The following is a 16,665-nucleotide window of genomic DNA, read 5'->3' on the forward strand; positions in this document are numbered from 1 at the left end:
GATGGTGATGGTGAGTAGTGTGGTAGTGATGGTGTTGGTGAGTAGTGTGGTAGTGTTGGTGAGTAGTGTGGTAGTGATGATGATGGTGAGTAGTGTGGTAGTGATGATGATTGTGAGTAGTGTGGTAGTGATGATGGTGAGTAGTGTGGTAGTGATGGTGTTGGTGAGTAGTGTGGTAGTGATGGTGTTGGTGAGTAGTGTGGTAGTGTTGGTGAGTAGTGTGGTAGTGATGGTGTTGGTGAGTAGTGTGGTAATGATGGTGATGGTGAGTAGTGTGGTAGTGATGGTGTTGGTGAGTAGTGTGGTAGTGTTGGTGAGTAGTGTGGTAGTGATGGTGTTGGTGAGTAGTGTGGTAGTGATGGTGTTGGTGAGTAGTGTGGTAGTGATGATGGTGAGTAGTGTGGTAGTGATGGTGTTGGTGAGTAGTGTGGTAGTGATGGTGTTGGTGAGTAGTGTGGTAGTGATGGTGTTGGTGAGTAGTGTGGTAGTGATGGTGTTGGTGAGTAGTGTGGTAGTGATGGTGTTGGTGAGTAGTGTGGTAGTGATGGTGAGTAGTGTGGTAGTGATGATGGTGAGTAGTGTAGTAGTGATGATGGTGAGTAGTGTAGTAGGGATGATGGTGAGTAGTGTAGTAGGGATGATGGTGAGTAGTGTGGTAGTGATGGTGAGTAGTGTGGTAGTGATGATGTCAATCACAACGCTGTAAATGCTTCACCCACGTACTACAAATACAAATAATCGCCAACAGAACCTAAACACCTAACCTACCCTATACCTATATATGCACAATATGGTAATATATAATGATATTAATTTATATATGAGAAAATTCATGTTTTGAATGAACAGCCATGATAACACCTGCAAAGGATTCCTGATCAACCAGGCTGTGACTCATACGTCAGGCTACGAGCAGCCGCGTCCAACAGCCTGATTGGCCAGTCCAGCAACGAAGAGGCCTGGTCGAGGACCGGGCGCGGGGAGGCTAAGCCCCGAAACCAACACAAGGTAACCACAAGGTAAGGTAACATGGTAACAATTGGGCAGTGTTCGCCCCTATGCACTCAGCAGTAATTAGGAACCTGACTGTAAAACCACTGATGGATCGTGCTTTAAGGAAAACATGCCGCTGAGAAAACCTGAACTGTTCCAAGACCCTCGTTCCAAAACTAAATCTTGAAAATATTTACAATCATGATAATGACGTGTGGGATTGGTAGGATGACAGTCAGTACGTGATGAGCGAGTGTGTGCAACAGTATTAGCTCTTGCTGACACATTCCCTTAATTCTTGCCATGACCTCGTCCCAGACACATGCGCAGTCCATCCTCACACACTATAAACTGTGTTTGTCCAAGTGATGAAACTGGATTTTTTTACCGGGAACAAAATGTAGCGGGAAGGCGGGTGGTTGAGACAGCCATGTGTGTGTGTGTGTGTGTGTGTGTGTGTGTGTGTGTGTGTGTGTGTGTGTGTGTGTGTGTGTCAGCGAGAGAAGGGAATGTTGGTACTCCTCGCTACACTAAAATAAACTGTTGTTTGTGTGGTAACCTGTTTAGAAGTGTAGACCTGCAACTTGACTCGTTGCAGGTCACGTTTAATGAGACCTGCCAATATTGCGTTGTCTTCACACTACAACTCTCTATTGGGTATACAAAAAACTATTCTCCAGCCTTGGTGACGTATGCACGATATGCTAATTCCACTCTTAAAGTTTTAACACTGATATAAGCAAGCATCGTGATACAAAACAAGTCCCTACTACAAGGAATCACTATAAAAACACACACTAGCACTCAAATATAGCGGATGCCGTAGAAAAAGACCCCGTTATTATCAGAGAACTACACACAACAGTACTGTTCAGAAAGGGATCCTTATCAAAGAGGTAAATGCTGTCACAGATAAGAGAAAAGGTCTTGCAGAGCTCCAAGACTGTAGGTCCAACACTTCAGGAGGTGGTATGAAAATGTTTGCTTAATAGCAGGAATGAAAATGATAAGAAACGGTAAAGAGAAAGAGGAGAGTGTGGAGGGGGACTTACGCAAGTATGCTAACAATAACACGAGGAGCAATGAGACCAGGAGTCAGTTACCTGCCCAGAGTTAACGGGGAAACTTTAAACTAATATTTGGTTACTGACTCTGCAAGACATCCCTGTCATCCTCTGTGTATCTGTCTGTCTCTGTCGTTGTGTTTGAGTGACAAGTGAGTGTGGCGTTCAGCATCGAGTATATAATTGTTACCCCTTTGTGCAACAGTCTGGCGGAAAGCGATTGTTGCCCCTTTGTTAGGTGTAAGTGCACCATTTTATCACCCAATATTTACCTTCCGCTGATTTCGTTGCATTTTTACAACAGGTTTGTTGGTCATGCTAGCGACAAATGTAATGTTGCGATTTCTCTAGTCTGGTATCATTAATGTTTGTGTCTATTTTCGCGATAATACTCATTGGTGAAGACTGTTGAGTATATATATTTAACTGGATGAGGTACCCAGAAGTGCCCAAGACCATCTGCCTCTCCCTCTCCCTACATCTCCCCACTTAACCCATATTCCCTCCCCTCTTACTCTCCCTTCCTCTTCCTCGCCTCTCTTCCCTCCCATCTCCCCCAATGTCCCCCCCCTTCTCCCCATATCCCTATACCCCCTTCTCCCCCCCCCAATCACACCCCCAACCTAATGGGGGGAGGCACATGAAAACTCAATTGGAAACACACCAAATATTTCACACCTGACCATGTAAATTTCTATAAATGTTAATATGTCTTAAAATATATAACTCAGGCCGACCCCAAAGAGCCTATGTCAATCCTAGACCCCAGACCATTCCCACTGCAAAGTTAGGTGAGGTTAGCTCCAAGCACCTGGTCTCCATTTTCAAGTAAATTATAACAAAGTGCGGGTAAATGGCAGGAATAAACTCTACAGAAAAAACATTTGTAGTTTCATTTCAGACTGAAAAATCGCTCGGAGGAAGGGGGGGGGGTAGAGTTAAGGGCTAATATTTCTTAAAGTATTAAATTTAGACCGACCCCTGACGAGCCTATGTTTGTCGTATACCGCATACTATTCCCCTGCAAAGCTGAGTGAGACTAGGGCCCTCTCAGTGTCTGACCCACATCCTTGAACAGACAGAAAGACAGACACAAACATATAGATACGTTTACAATATATATATATAGATACGTTTACAATATAGATACGTTTACAATATAGAAAACCCATAAATTTGAAAATAAAGTACCGACGTATCGGTCGCATTATCAAGTCTCGTGAAAATTTTCCAGAACGGAGTGAAACGTCTTCACTTCCTATATTTTCAGGTTTGTGGGTTATCTAATTCTCAGTCAAGTTACTGAAACTTACTTTCTAGGAGAATGTGAATGTAACAGTATACACAAAATAATCTCATTTGAGGAACAAGTTCCCCGGAGCCACGAGAGGCTAGAGGCCAGTCTCAGACCAGTAATGGCGCCGTAAGAACAATGCCAGAGGGAGGAGGTGGACGTGTCCACACGCTCCGCCCTCGTCCTCGACTTCAACGTTCGTTTTTACTTCTCATTTATTATTATTCATTATAATTATTATTATTATTTGCTTCACCATGTGGTGGGGTTAGATTTGTTTGCGGTGTTAGGCTTGTCAATTCAAAATTCACAGGCAATGCCTTATTCATAGTTTTTATCTAGAAGGTGAAGGGACGACGACGTTTCGGTCCGTCCTGGACCATTCTCAAGTCGATTGTGAATTGTCCAGTCGTTCACAATCGACTTGAGAATGGTCCAGGACGGACCGAAACGTCGTCGTCCCTTCACCTTCTAGTGTGTGGTCTGGTCAACATACTTCAGCCACGTTATTGTGACTCCTCGCCTGTTTATTTTCATATTTTTGGGTTGGGAGTCCAATTTTCAGGGTCGGTATTGTGACTTACTGTCTGAATATCCTCACCATCTACCATCATGAAGGTGTTGGCATGTTGCAAGCATGGTGAATGTTGCTAGCATGTAGGCAGACGGAGTCTCGAATTATATTCCTGTAGCTAATTATATTTTCAGCCAACAGCGACGGTACTGGAAGGGAATCTTACCTCACATATTCGAAACTACCCATTATATATCAAATCAAAATGCTTATTCAGGTAAACGTACATACATAGGAAGATGAGTTACAAACAAAATGTTGGATTTATAGATAGTGCTAGTACTTACAATACGCTAAAGCCATACGCACAGTGTTTCGGACAAAAATATAAAAAAATATCTCGCTTGGTTTAACCGGCAACTCAAATCCAACTGAGAAAAAATTAAAAGTTATAATTATTATGTTTATAAAATATAGATAATGGCTTTTTAAGAGCCTTGAAAAATCTCCTTTCCATTTAATCAATAAAACATTACAGCATGTTCAATATAAAACTAAATAGTTAGAAAAGCTCGGCGGAATATTTTCAAAATTATCCGTAAGTTTGTCCTAATTTTGAGAATATTTAATTCAAAATTATCCTTATGAACAATTTTCTTTTAACCACAGTGTCAAGAGGGATATATTACGCAAGGAAACGTGCACCTGTCAAGCACAGAGATGACCATGACCTTAAGTAGGTGTGGAGGTCATGACCCTCACGTCCCTGAGAGCCTAGCCTCCCTACCCCGTTCTCACGATTTGACATTGTAAAAAAAAATCCATATATTTTGCCTACCTGAAACGTTCGAATTCTAAGCCAGCCTCGTACCATACCTCTCGTGGGGCCAGATTCACGAAGCAGTTACGCAATTACTTACGAACGTGTACATCTTTCCTCAATCTTTGACGGCTTTGGTTACATTTATTAAACAGTTTACAAGCATGAAAACTTGCCAATCAACTGTTGTTATTGTTATAAACAGCCTCCTGGTGCTTCGGAGCTCATTAACTGTTTAATAATTGTAAACAAAGCCGCCTAAGATTGAGAAAAAATACACAGATTCGTGTTTGCGTAACTGCTTCATGAATCTAGCCCCCAGAAAACACTAATAAGGTTAATTCCTCTGTAGCCTATCCTCAGTGTACCGTTTAACCCCCCAATTGTACCGTCCCATCTCTGCTGTACCCTCCCTTCCCTAATCACCCTAATGTACCGTCACACCCCTCAGTACCATCCATTCCCTGTAACCCAGTCAGTGACTACAGTTAAGATGCCAGTCTCCAATCGTATTACAAGTTAATTGTGATATTTTTACACAGGTGGAGAACGGGAGTAGACATATGGCTTCTTTTGCTAAGATAATACCCAGCTGGCTACAAGACAATACCGGGCCGGCCTTAAGGTGGATAATATCCAAGCCAGCCACATGACAATATCCCAGCCAGCCACATGACATAATATCCCAGCCAGCCACATGACAATATCCCAGCCGGCCACATGACAATATCCCAGCCGGCCACATGACAATATCCCAGCCGGCCACATGACAATATCCCAGCCGGCCACATGACACAATATCCCAGCCGGCCACATGACAATATCCCAGCCGGCCACATGACATAATATCCCAGCCGGCCACATGACAATATCCCAGCCAGCCACATGACAATATCCCAGCCAGCCACACGACAATATCCCAGCCGGCTACATGACAATATCCCAGCCGGCCACATGACAATATCCCAGCCAGCCACATGACAATATCCCAGCCAGCCACATGACAATATCCCAGCCAGCCACATGACAATATCCCAGCCGGCCACATGACAATACCCCAGCCGGCCACATGACAATATCCCAGCCAGTCACATGACAATACCCCAGCCAGCCACATGACAATATCCCAGCCAGCCACATGACAATATCCCAGCCAGCCACATGACAATATCCCAGCCGGCCACATGACAATACCCCAGCCGGCCACATGACAATACCCCAGCCAGCCACATGACAATACCCCAGCCAGCCACATGACAATACCCCAGCCAGCCACATGACAATACCCCAGCCGGCCACATGACAAATAATATCCCAGCCGGCCACAAAAATCAGCTACATTACAAAATAATAATAATCTTTGTTGGAGATTTAATATATTTCATGAAATCGTGTAAGATGAACCTCGCAGCTGAGTAGACAGCGTTCGGGGGTCATAGTCGTAAGAGCCCTCGTAGTCCCAGACGAGGCAGAAACAATTATTGAGCAGCGTTTCTTTCACCCTGGTGCTCCTGTTCACCTAGCAGTAAATTAGGAACCTGGGAGTCAGACAACTGCTACGGGCTGCGTCCTGGGGATGTGTGTGTTAGAGAGAAACATATGTATATATACATATGTAGTATGTAGAAACATATGTAGTAGATATATATTTCTACTATCCGGGGACGCAATATGGGAAGCGCCCGGATAGCTCAGTCGGTAGAGCATTAGGCTTTTAACCTAAGGGTCCAGGGTTCGAGTCCCTGTTCGGGCTAAATATTTTGGGGGGGGCCCTGGTGGCTGAGTGGACAGCGCTTGGTATTCGTAATCCTAGGGGACTGGAGAATCGATCCCCGGCGATGACGGAAACAAATAGGCAGTTTCTTTCACCCTGATGCGCCTGTTCACCTAGCAGTAAATGGGTACTTGGGAGTTAGACAGCTGTTAAGAGCTGCTTCCTGAGGGTACATGCAAAAAAAGAGTTGATTGATAGTTGAGAGGCGGGGCCAAAGAGCCAGAGCTCAACCCCCCGCAAACACAACTAGGTGAATACATAATTGAGGAAAAATAGATTAGAATAGAGGCTAATAGGTCGAGTCTGCAGGCACGAATAGTAAATACATCGTACACAGACAGCTCTCCAACGGATTTTGAAACCAAATATACATTTAATATACAATGAAACCTTACCTTACACTTACCTTACCAAGTTAACCTAACCACGCCGAGCCTAACACAGCTCAAGGCTAATATACCTTAACCTAACAATATGTATGCGGGTTTAACAAACGGAAAATTAGCTTTGTCGAATCGGTTTGTGTACGATTTCGCCCTATACTCCCTATAAGATGTTGTCCTGCGGTAAGGAGTGGCGCCGCTTCCTCTGGTGACAGCCAAGCCCACGCTTCACCACCGAGTATATGCGGCAACAATGTAAATGTTCCACCTTCCCAAGCTGAGCCTCTGACACCTAGTGGTGTCAGAGGCTTATTGTACTAGCCTAGTAGTACTGGCTAGGCTAGTACTAGCCTAGTAGTACTGCCTAGGCTGGTATTAACCTAGTACAACTGGCTAGTACTAGTATTAGCCTAGTAGTACTGGCTAGGCTAGTACTAGCCTAGTAGTACTGCCTAGGCTGGTATTAACCTAGTACAACTGGCTAGTACTAGTATTAGCCTAGTAGTACTGGCTAGGCTAGTACTAGCCTAGTAGTACTGCCTAGGCTGGTATTAACCTAGTACAACTGGCTAGTACTAGTATTAGCCTAGTAGTACTGGCTAGGCTAGTATTAGCCTAGTACTAGCTTAGTACTGGCTAGGCTAGTATTAGCCTAGTACTAGCTTAGTACTGGCTAGGCTAGTACTAGCCTAGTAGTACTGGCTAGGCTAGTACTAGCCTAGTAGTACTGGCTAGGCTAGTACTAGCCTAGTAGTACTGGCTAGGCTAGTACTAGCCTAGTAGTACTGGCTAGGCTAGTACTAGCCTAGTAGTACTGGCTAGGCTAGTACTAGCCTAGTAGTACTGGCTAGCCTAGTACAACTAGGTGCGTACACCCTGACACCAGGTTGACCAGAAGCAGGAGAAAGGCGTCACAACAGGTCTTTCCAAGGTCCCTCTTCCCACGCTCGTTCCCCATGGCAGGAAAACACAGGATCTCCTCCCACCTGCTGAATTACCTCCTGAGATAAGAACCTGATTTACCTCCTACTATTTGTGTAATATACCTTAAGTGTATTGCTATTTTGAGGCTCTTCTCCTTCCCTGTTCCTTTTACCAATATTCCCCTCCACCAACACACTTTTAATGCCTCCTTTCCCCATATCCATTCCTATGCCACTTATAAACAGTTTAAACCAAAACAAACTCCCTCCAACCACATATTCCAATGAGTTGGCTACAGCAACAAGCCTAGTCCTAGATAATTTACCCCCATTTCGAGCATACATGTCATTCCTTCCATAGAATTGGTCCCAGTTATCATTGAATGATATTGCGTTTGATTTACAATATCTGTCCAGTCGGCAATAGGCACCAAGTGCCTTCGACAAACCATTTATTTCCAATTCCTTTCTTGGAAGAATGCCACATTATGATCGGGATTCCTCCCTTGCTCCTAACTAATTATATGGCTGACTTAAACCTCTGTACGAGTGCCTTTACTTTTAACTCGTCCTACATCATTTCCACCTGCACTGATACAAATAATGGGTTTGTTTCCATTTCCAGCCATATAATTCATGTTGTTTACAATACCCTCAATTCCTGCTCCCGGATAGCGAACCCTTAACCTGTTCCCCCGTGTCTCTGGCACTAAAAACTTGATCCAAAAACTTCACCTGGGAATCAACAACCAAAATTCACTTACCTACTTCCTTTATGGGCGCGCCCTTCCTTGCCTTGTCTCTTGGGTGAACTGCCGTCTCCCAAGAGCACTCGTCTTCCAGCATGGTGAATGAGTTTGAGGTCTTTAAGACAGCTGTAGGCGGCCTTGTCAAAGTTTTCTTAAGTCCCATGTCCTTTGCGACACTCCAAGACGAAGGCTTTCTAATGTGGCTCTCCTCCTTTGCTTCCTCTTGAAGGTAGACACCTTGTTTCATCTGTCTTAGCTCCTCCCGCAGCGAATCCAACTGTGTCCGCAGAGCTCAACACAGATCTGTAGTGAGTAGATTATCCCAATAATATACTTGCTCCAAACTCATTAGCCTAATGAGTTGGAATTTGGACATCAAAGCTCTCATTAACACTAATTACTAAACTCAAACTTTTTCTCTACTTACAGTTAAAATGCTTTGCAACCTCTGGAGAACAGTGAGGTGTTGTCCGAGCATATGAGTAGCGAGTAATAACCATGACATAGTTGGAGTCTACGTCCAAGTGTGGTTTAGAACCGACACTTGAGAGATACTGTACCGACTCTCAGTGTACTCAACTCTCTATCACACCATTGCTCGCCAAGTATCACTTGCGAACTTCTGAGTAACAAACATCAACAAACATCCTTCAAAATACAGCTAGCGATATCTGTTGCGTCGACATTGCACTATCAATAGCGGAACAAGAGCCCATAAGGAGGGTTGTTGTGCTCGAGTAACAATTCCCGCGCTTGTATGTCATTGGTGGAAATTCTTTGTTTACATTCACCACAACAGCCAATCACTGAAAGGGATCAGCTAAAGGTGCCACCCACTTAATAAATCATTTTTGTTCAGCACACCAGCCCGACTTATGACATTCTGCTTCAATTTTAATCTACCTAAAAAGTGAAGCGTTAATTATTTAAAAGTGTTATTAGAATTAGAATTAAATATTGCAGAATATATCAGGTGTTATAGAAAAATGGCCTCTGGCTACCTAACTTGTGACGTCATCATCAGAGGAAAAAGGCGGGGGGGGGGGCGTCTTCACAAATAACATGGATGATACGATGTTCCGCCCTCTTATTAGATTACATTATTCTTATTGATGAAATTTTCTGTCAGGTACAAAACAAAGAGGTTGTTACGCAAAAGGACGTATTTCTTAGTTTGCATTTCATTCACGAAGAAAGTGTTGGCCATCCCTGCAACAGCCAATCACAGGAGGGCATTTGCTAAACACCCAGATTTCTTATTAACGTCATCAGAAGCGTTCAGCCCACTGATCTAGCTTATGGCTTTATGTATCATCTCTTTGCACCTGTAGCGAGTAAACCTATACTCGCTCCATTATCTCATCATCTTAATGGCATAACTAATTACACAAGCTATAATCCTATCCCTATTTACAGGTAACGGTTTTTCCACCCTCTTATCTTACTGTGAAGTGTAGTAACCGTATATAAGCCAGCGATTTGAGAATAGAAAATTACCATTTGGTCACCACTTGGTCCGGGAGACATCTCCCGTCACGCAGGGTGCAGTTGCGCCTCCACAGATCTCCAGTATCATCTATTGATACTGGTGATGGCTCAAAAGGGCCACCACTTACGGTCTATTCATGCCCGTGCCACCTCTTGGGTGGCTTAATCTTCATCAATCAATCAATCGAATAGAAAACCACCATCTGGTCACCACTTGGTCCGGGAGGCATCTCCCGTCACGCAGGGTGCAGTCGCGCCTCCACAGATCTCCAGTATCAGCTCTTGATACTGGTAATGGCTCAAAAGGGCCACCACTTACGGGTTATTCATGCCCGTGCCACCTCTTGGGTGGCTTAATCTTCATCAATCAATCAATCGAATAGAAAAACCAGTACAATCTCCAGTCAAGAATGTAATACTCGGTGTAGGCAGATCTAATCGACCCAAGACGCTACAGCTTCGACACAGCGCAGCAGCAGACTACGACCGCATCCTACCTTGGTTACCTTGAGGTGCTTCCGGGGCTCAGCGTCCCCGCGGCCCGGGTCGTCGACCAGGCCTCCTGGTTGCCGGACTGATCAACCAGGCTGTTGGACGCGGCTGCTCGCAGCCTGACGTATGAGTCACAGTCTGGTTGATCAGGTATCCTTTACTACAACGCTCTCCCACATAGAGCTCCCCGACTCCGGCCACACTCGGCTCTCTGCTCTGCTCCAGGCTTGGTCTCAACGTCTACGACACTGCTGTATCCAGGACTACTAAATAAATATGAAACTCACTAAAACACTGTGTATCTAATCAACCCAATAACGCATAAACGTGCGTTACAAGCTTGAGCTACCTCATCCCTTTCTGTGTATTTTACCTCAATAACTTATTTCAATTATACTTACTGAAACGTGGTTGAAAGAGGATACAACACACCTCTTTAACATACCAAACTACTCGGCAATTCACAATTGTCAACCAATCCAGAGAGGTGGTGGTGGTACTGCTCTGTACTACCTCCAACTCACCAAGAACTGATATGCTCAAAAGTAATTAGAACTAGAAACACCTGTGGCGAATATAACTTTGCCCGGTTCAGTCAAAGGTGCCGAGACTGACTTTGACTGTGGGAGCAGGGTTGCCAGTTCTAAATTGCTGAAAGTAGCGAGCTGAGGGTCTGAAAGTAGCGAATTTGTAATAAGAGTAGCCCAATATTTTTTAGTGAATGATATGGGTTTCAAAGTAATATATTTTGATATATAGAGTGCACTACACGATGTTAATTGTTTTATTAATATTATTTCTGCACATACACACACACACAATTATATATATATATATATATATATATATATATATATATATATATATATATATATATATATATATATATATATATATATATATATATATATATATATATATATGTCGTACCTAATAGCCAGAACGCACTTCTCAGCCTACTATTCAAGGCCCGATTTGCCTAATAAGCCAAGTTTTCATGAATTAATGTTTTTTCGTCTACCTAACCTACCTAACCTAACCTAACCTAGCTTTTTTTTGGCTACCTAACCTAACCTTACCTATAAATATAGGTTAGGTTAGGTTAGGTAGGGTTGGTTAGGTTCGGTCATATATCTACGTTAATTTTAACTCCAATAAAAAAAATTGACCTCATACATAGAGAAAAGGGTTGCTTTATCATTTCATAAGAAAAAAAATTATAGTAAATATATTAATTCAGGAAAACTTGGCTTATTAGGCAAATCGGGCCTTGAATAGTAGGCTGAGAAGTGAGTTCTGGCTACTAGGTACGACATATATATATATATATATATATATATATAATATATATATATATATATATATATATATATATATATATTATATATATATGTCGTACCTAGTAGCCAGAACGCACTTCTCAGCCTACTATGTAAGGCCCGATTTGCCTAATAAGCCAAGTTTTCATGAATTAATTGCTTTTCGACTACCTAACCTACCTAACCTAACCTAACCTAACTTTTTCCGCTACCTAACCTAACCTAACCTATAAAGATAGGTTAGGTTAGGTTAGGTAGGGTTGGTTAGGATCGGTCATATATCTACGTTAATTTTAACTCCAATAAAAAAAATTGACCTCATACATAATGAAATGGATAGCTTTATCATTTCATAAGAAAAAAGTTAAAGAAAATATATTAATTCAGGAAAACTTGGCTTATTAGGCAAATCGGGCCTTGCATAGTAGGCTGAGAAGTGCGTTCTGGCTACTAGGTACGACATATATATATATATATATATATATATATATATATATATATATATATATATATATATATATATATATATATATATATATATATATGTCGTACCTAGTAGCCAGAACGTACTTCTCAGCCTACTATGCAAGGCCCAATTTGCCTAATAAGCCAAGTTTTCATGAATTAATTGTTTTTCGACTACCTAACCTACCTAACCTAACCTAACCTAACTTTCTCGGCTACCTAATCTAATCTAACCTATAAAGATAGGTTAGGTTAGGTTAGGTAGGGTTGGTTAGGTTCGGTCATATATCTACGTTAACTTTAACTCCAATAAAAAAAATTGACCTCATACATAATGAAATGGGTAGCTTTGTCATTTCATAAGAAAAAAATTAGAGAAAATATATTAATTCAGTAAAACTTGGCTTATTAGGCAAATCGGGCCTTGCATAGTAGGCTGAGAAGTGAGTTCTGGCTACTAGGTACGATATATATATATATATAATTAATACAGTTGATAAATAAAAGTAATTGTGGAACTCCAGTTATCTAATACTTATCATAAATGATATAAAACCTTATCATAAGCCAAGGGATTTGTAGATCAGTTTTTAAAAGGGAATTCGGAAGTAATAATAACACAGCTGATGCCATCTGTCGGCAGAAGAGAACACTATCAACTGGCTGGTCAACAGTGGCCATAAGGTACAGCTTACGCCATCTGTTGACATCAAATTACACTTATAACAAATTACCCTACAAAATACCACTAACGCCATCTAGTTTTTTTCCAACGCACTACAAATAGCCAAACAGCAACCCATAAGGCGGGTTGTTGTGCTCGGGTAGGAGGTTCCAAGCTCCGCCCACAGATGGTATGGGGGTAGATATTCTTTGTTGACATTCACACAACAGCCAATCACAGGAAGGGATCAGCTAAAGGCTCCATCTACTTAATAAATCATCTTTATTCAGAACACCGTCCTTGCTTATGACATTCTGCTTCAACTTTAATCTACCTAAAATATGAAATGTTAAGTATTTAAAAGTATTAATATAGTGATAATTAAATACTGCAGGACGTAACGAGAGTTACAGAAACATGGGCTGGCTACCTAACTTGTGACGTCATCAGAGGGTGTTGCCTCACACAAATAATATTGGCGATACAATATGCCTCCGTCCTCTTATTGGTCTACATTATTCAGTTAGATGGAAATTTCTGTCTTGTATAAAACAGAAAAAGTTGTTCTTTTGTACAACAACAACAAGGTTATTGAGCAAAAGAACGTATTTCTTATTTTGCATTTTATTCATATAAGCGTTGGCATTCCCCGCAACAGCCAATCACAGGAAGGGATCAGCTATTGGTGCCATCCTCTTAGTAAATCATCTTAGTTCAGCCCACCAGTCCTGCTTATGGAATTCTGCTTTAACTTTAATTTACCCAAAAAAGTGAAGTGTTCATTATTTAAAGTGTTAATAAAGTGATAATTAAATATTGCAGGAAATAAAAGATGTTATATAAACATGGGCTGGCTACTAACTTGAGACGTCATTATTGGCGGTTGCCTTGACACAAATAATGATACGCTGCTCTGCCCTCTTATTCGAGTAAATTATTCAGTTAAATGGAGATTTCTATCAGGTGCAAATCAGAGACTATTGTTCTTTTTCACAACAACGTTGTTGTTGTGCACAAGGACCTATTTCTTAGCTTAAATTTTATTCATAAAAGAGTGTTGGTATTCCCCGCAACAGCCAATCACAGGAAGGTATTTCCGGAAGCTCCGCCTCCTTATGGACTCAGCACATCGCTCTAGCTCATGGCTCTCTGTTTCATCTCTTGTATATACAAACTACACACAACCTGATCCTACGACGACGGACGATCCTGTGCGACCTCCCACCCTACGACCCCAGTTAGATGACATCAGCGAAAAGGAGGAAGTGTATTACTTTTCTCGATTACTGTTATAATTAATAATATGAGATATAAAAGTTTTTACACAAAATGGCTAAATTCTGCCATTAAATGGACTTTGTCTCGTATACATACAAACATACACCAATTTATTACCATTCATCCATTACTAATATCAAATGTAATGTATACTGTTTAGTTTTTTTCCTCTCGCCATTACTTGGTGCAATATTTGAAAGTTGTCTATTTATTTATCGATCTATCTATTATCTTGTATTTATATTTACAAGTTTCTGTGCTTGGAAGAAAACTCTGCATTGAATTGGGACTGATTTATTAAATAATATTATTTAGTATTAATTAATATTTACAATTATTATTAATTACAATTATTTATAGCTTAGTTACTTTCATGTAACTCGCAATTGTACATTCTTAACATTTATAGCCCAAATTAGCACATCTTGCTCTTAAATTAGCCCAAAAAGTAGCAAGTAGCGAAATTAAAAATTTGGGAGCGCGGGGCTCTCAAAAGTAGCCCAATTCGCTATTTGTAGCCAAGCTGGCAACACTGTGGGAGCAGTTTACAGATTTCCTAACACCGATGTTGCTGAATTCTCCATATGTTCTAAATAAGCTCTGCTTGAAATCAGTCGCCGATATCTTAGACATAGTGAAATTTAAATGTAAATTCAAATAAGTTTATTGAGGTAAAATCCACACAAAGGGATGAGGTAGCTCAAGCTATTCTCACCCCGTTCAGTACATCGTGTTCATACATACATAGACACACATCACAAGCAATAAACGTATTGCCGAACATTCTGAGAGATAAACATATACATTTCCTCCTTTACATGACATACCTTACCTTGAGGTGCACCACACCAGAAATAAATATGTCTTTGATATCCCTAGTCAAAATAAATCTGTGTAAACACTATGCATTTTTTTATACTAGATGTTTTCCGGTTCAATGTTGCATTAAATACATCCACCTCCTTAATTAAATCTTCATAAAATGCTTCTGCCGAAACTGGCTTATAAGTATCATACCAAGGCTTAATATGGCCAACAAGACCCCTTAATTCTCCCTCATTAAACTTTAACCTTTTCCTCTGAAGGCAGGCATGCTTTTTATCTAGTTTAAGCTGTATTTGTAATGCAAAATGATCACTTAGCATTTCATCCACAGTAAGACAATTCCCCTCTATGCCCTCAGCATTTATTAAACAAGCATAATCTAATCTCCCTCCCCTCAGAAGAGTAGGAGAGGGCTCGCCCAGCAGTTGAACATCTTCATGTTCCTGCAAAAACTGGTACCATCTGCAACCATTCCTATTTGCTTTACCCCTTGATCCTAAAGCTGGATGTCTGGCATTAAAATCCCCTACCACAAGTGTATCTTCAGAAAAGAAGGAATCTGGCAAGTATCTTAAATCAAGGGAGCTATCAGAGATGTATAGATTAATGAAATTTAACTCTCGGTCCTTTAATTGTATCCGCAAGCTAATGCTTTCATTACCTCTATATCTCTGAGGGATTCCAGTTATCTCGGCAGGTATGGTACTTTTGACATAACATGAGACCCCCCCTAGTTCCTCCATCAGCATACAAGTGAAAACCTCTATAGCCATTTAGCCTCAGAAGGTGAGGATTTATTGGCCGCCAATCCTTAACTGTAGTCTCTTTACCCAACAGTATTTATTTATTTATTTTTATTTATTTATTTATATACAAGAAGGTACATTGGGTTTGAGAGAAAACATAGCATAGTATTTACAATCTTGTAAAGCCACTAGTACGCGCAGCGTTTCGGGCAGGTCCTTAATCTAACAGATAATTTTAAGTGGGTAAATTCTAGCAGAATTAATAAAATGATAACAGATACATTGCAAGAAAAAATGAGATAAAAGAGATTAGTAAGTATAGTAAAGCACATTGGTATATTAAAGCTGTGATTGATTACATTGACAACTTGATAAGATGGGTACCTGGTTGTTAAACGATTTGACGGGTCGTATTCCTGGGAACATAGGATTAAGACCTAGTACGCATAGCCCGAAACGCTATGCGTGCTAGTGGCTGTACAAGAATGTAAGAACCTTCTATAAATAAAAAAAAATAAAACATCGGTTGTGAACGTCAGCCAGCGCACAAGTACAAGAGCGCTCAAAATTAACACATAAAACATGTGGAGACAGACGTGTGGCTCCTGACATTTCTTTTAATTAATATTACATGTTAAGCGTTTACCCTTAATAGATATTATTATATATAAATATAACTATCAAACAGTAAATGTAACAGAAGTCTACCTAAAAAATGCCACGGTCTAATGTTTTGTGCGTTCGATCATGTTTGTGTTCCTAACGCTGGCGTCGTTCTTATAAACCCGGATTAAATCTATCCATTTAATAACCATATACCTATCAAGTAGAAGATTATTAACTGTCAATAGCATTATATGATGGTTTTTAATAT

General features: G+C 41.0%; 1 non-coding gene across 1 annotated transcript; it reads left to right on the forward strand.

The window, feature by feature from the left end:
* Nucleotides 1-6,365: 6,365 nt before the first annotated feature.
* On the forward strand, nucleotides 6,366-6,438 carry TRNAK-UUU (transfer RNA lysine (anticodon UUU)). The gene has a single exon. It is a non-coding gene; the product is annotated as a tRNA-Lys (tRNA).
* Nucleotides 6,439-16,665: the final 10,227 nt, after the last annotated feature.

Source organism: Procambarus clarkii, chromosome 85 (assembly GCF_040958095.1).
Source record: "Procambarus clarkii isolate CNS0578487 chromosome 85, FALCON_Pclarkii_2.0, whole genome shotgun sequence".
Lineage (NCBI taxonomy): Eukaryota > Metazoa > Arthropoda > Malacostraca > Decapoda > Cambaridae > Procambarus > Procambarus clarkii.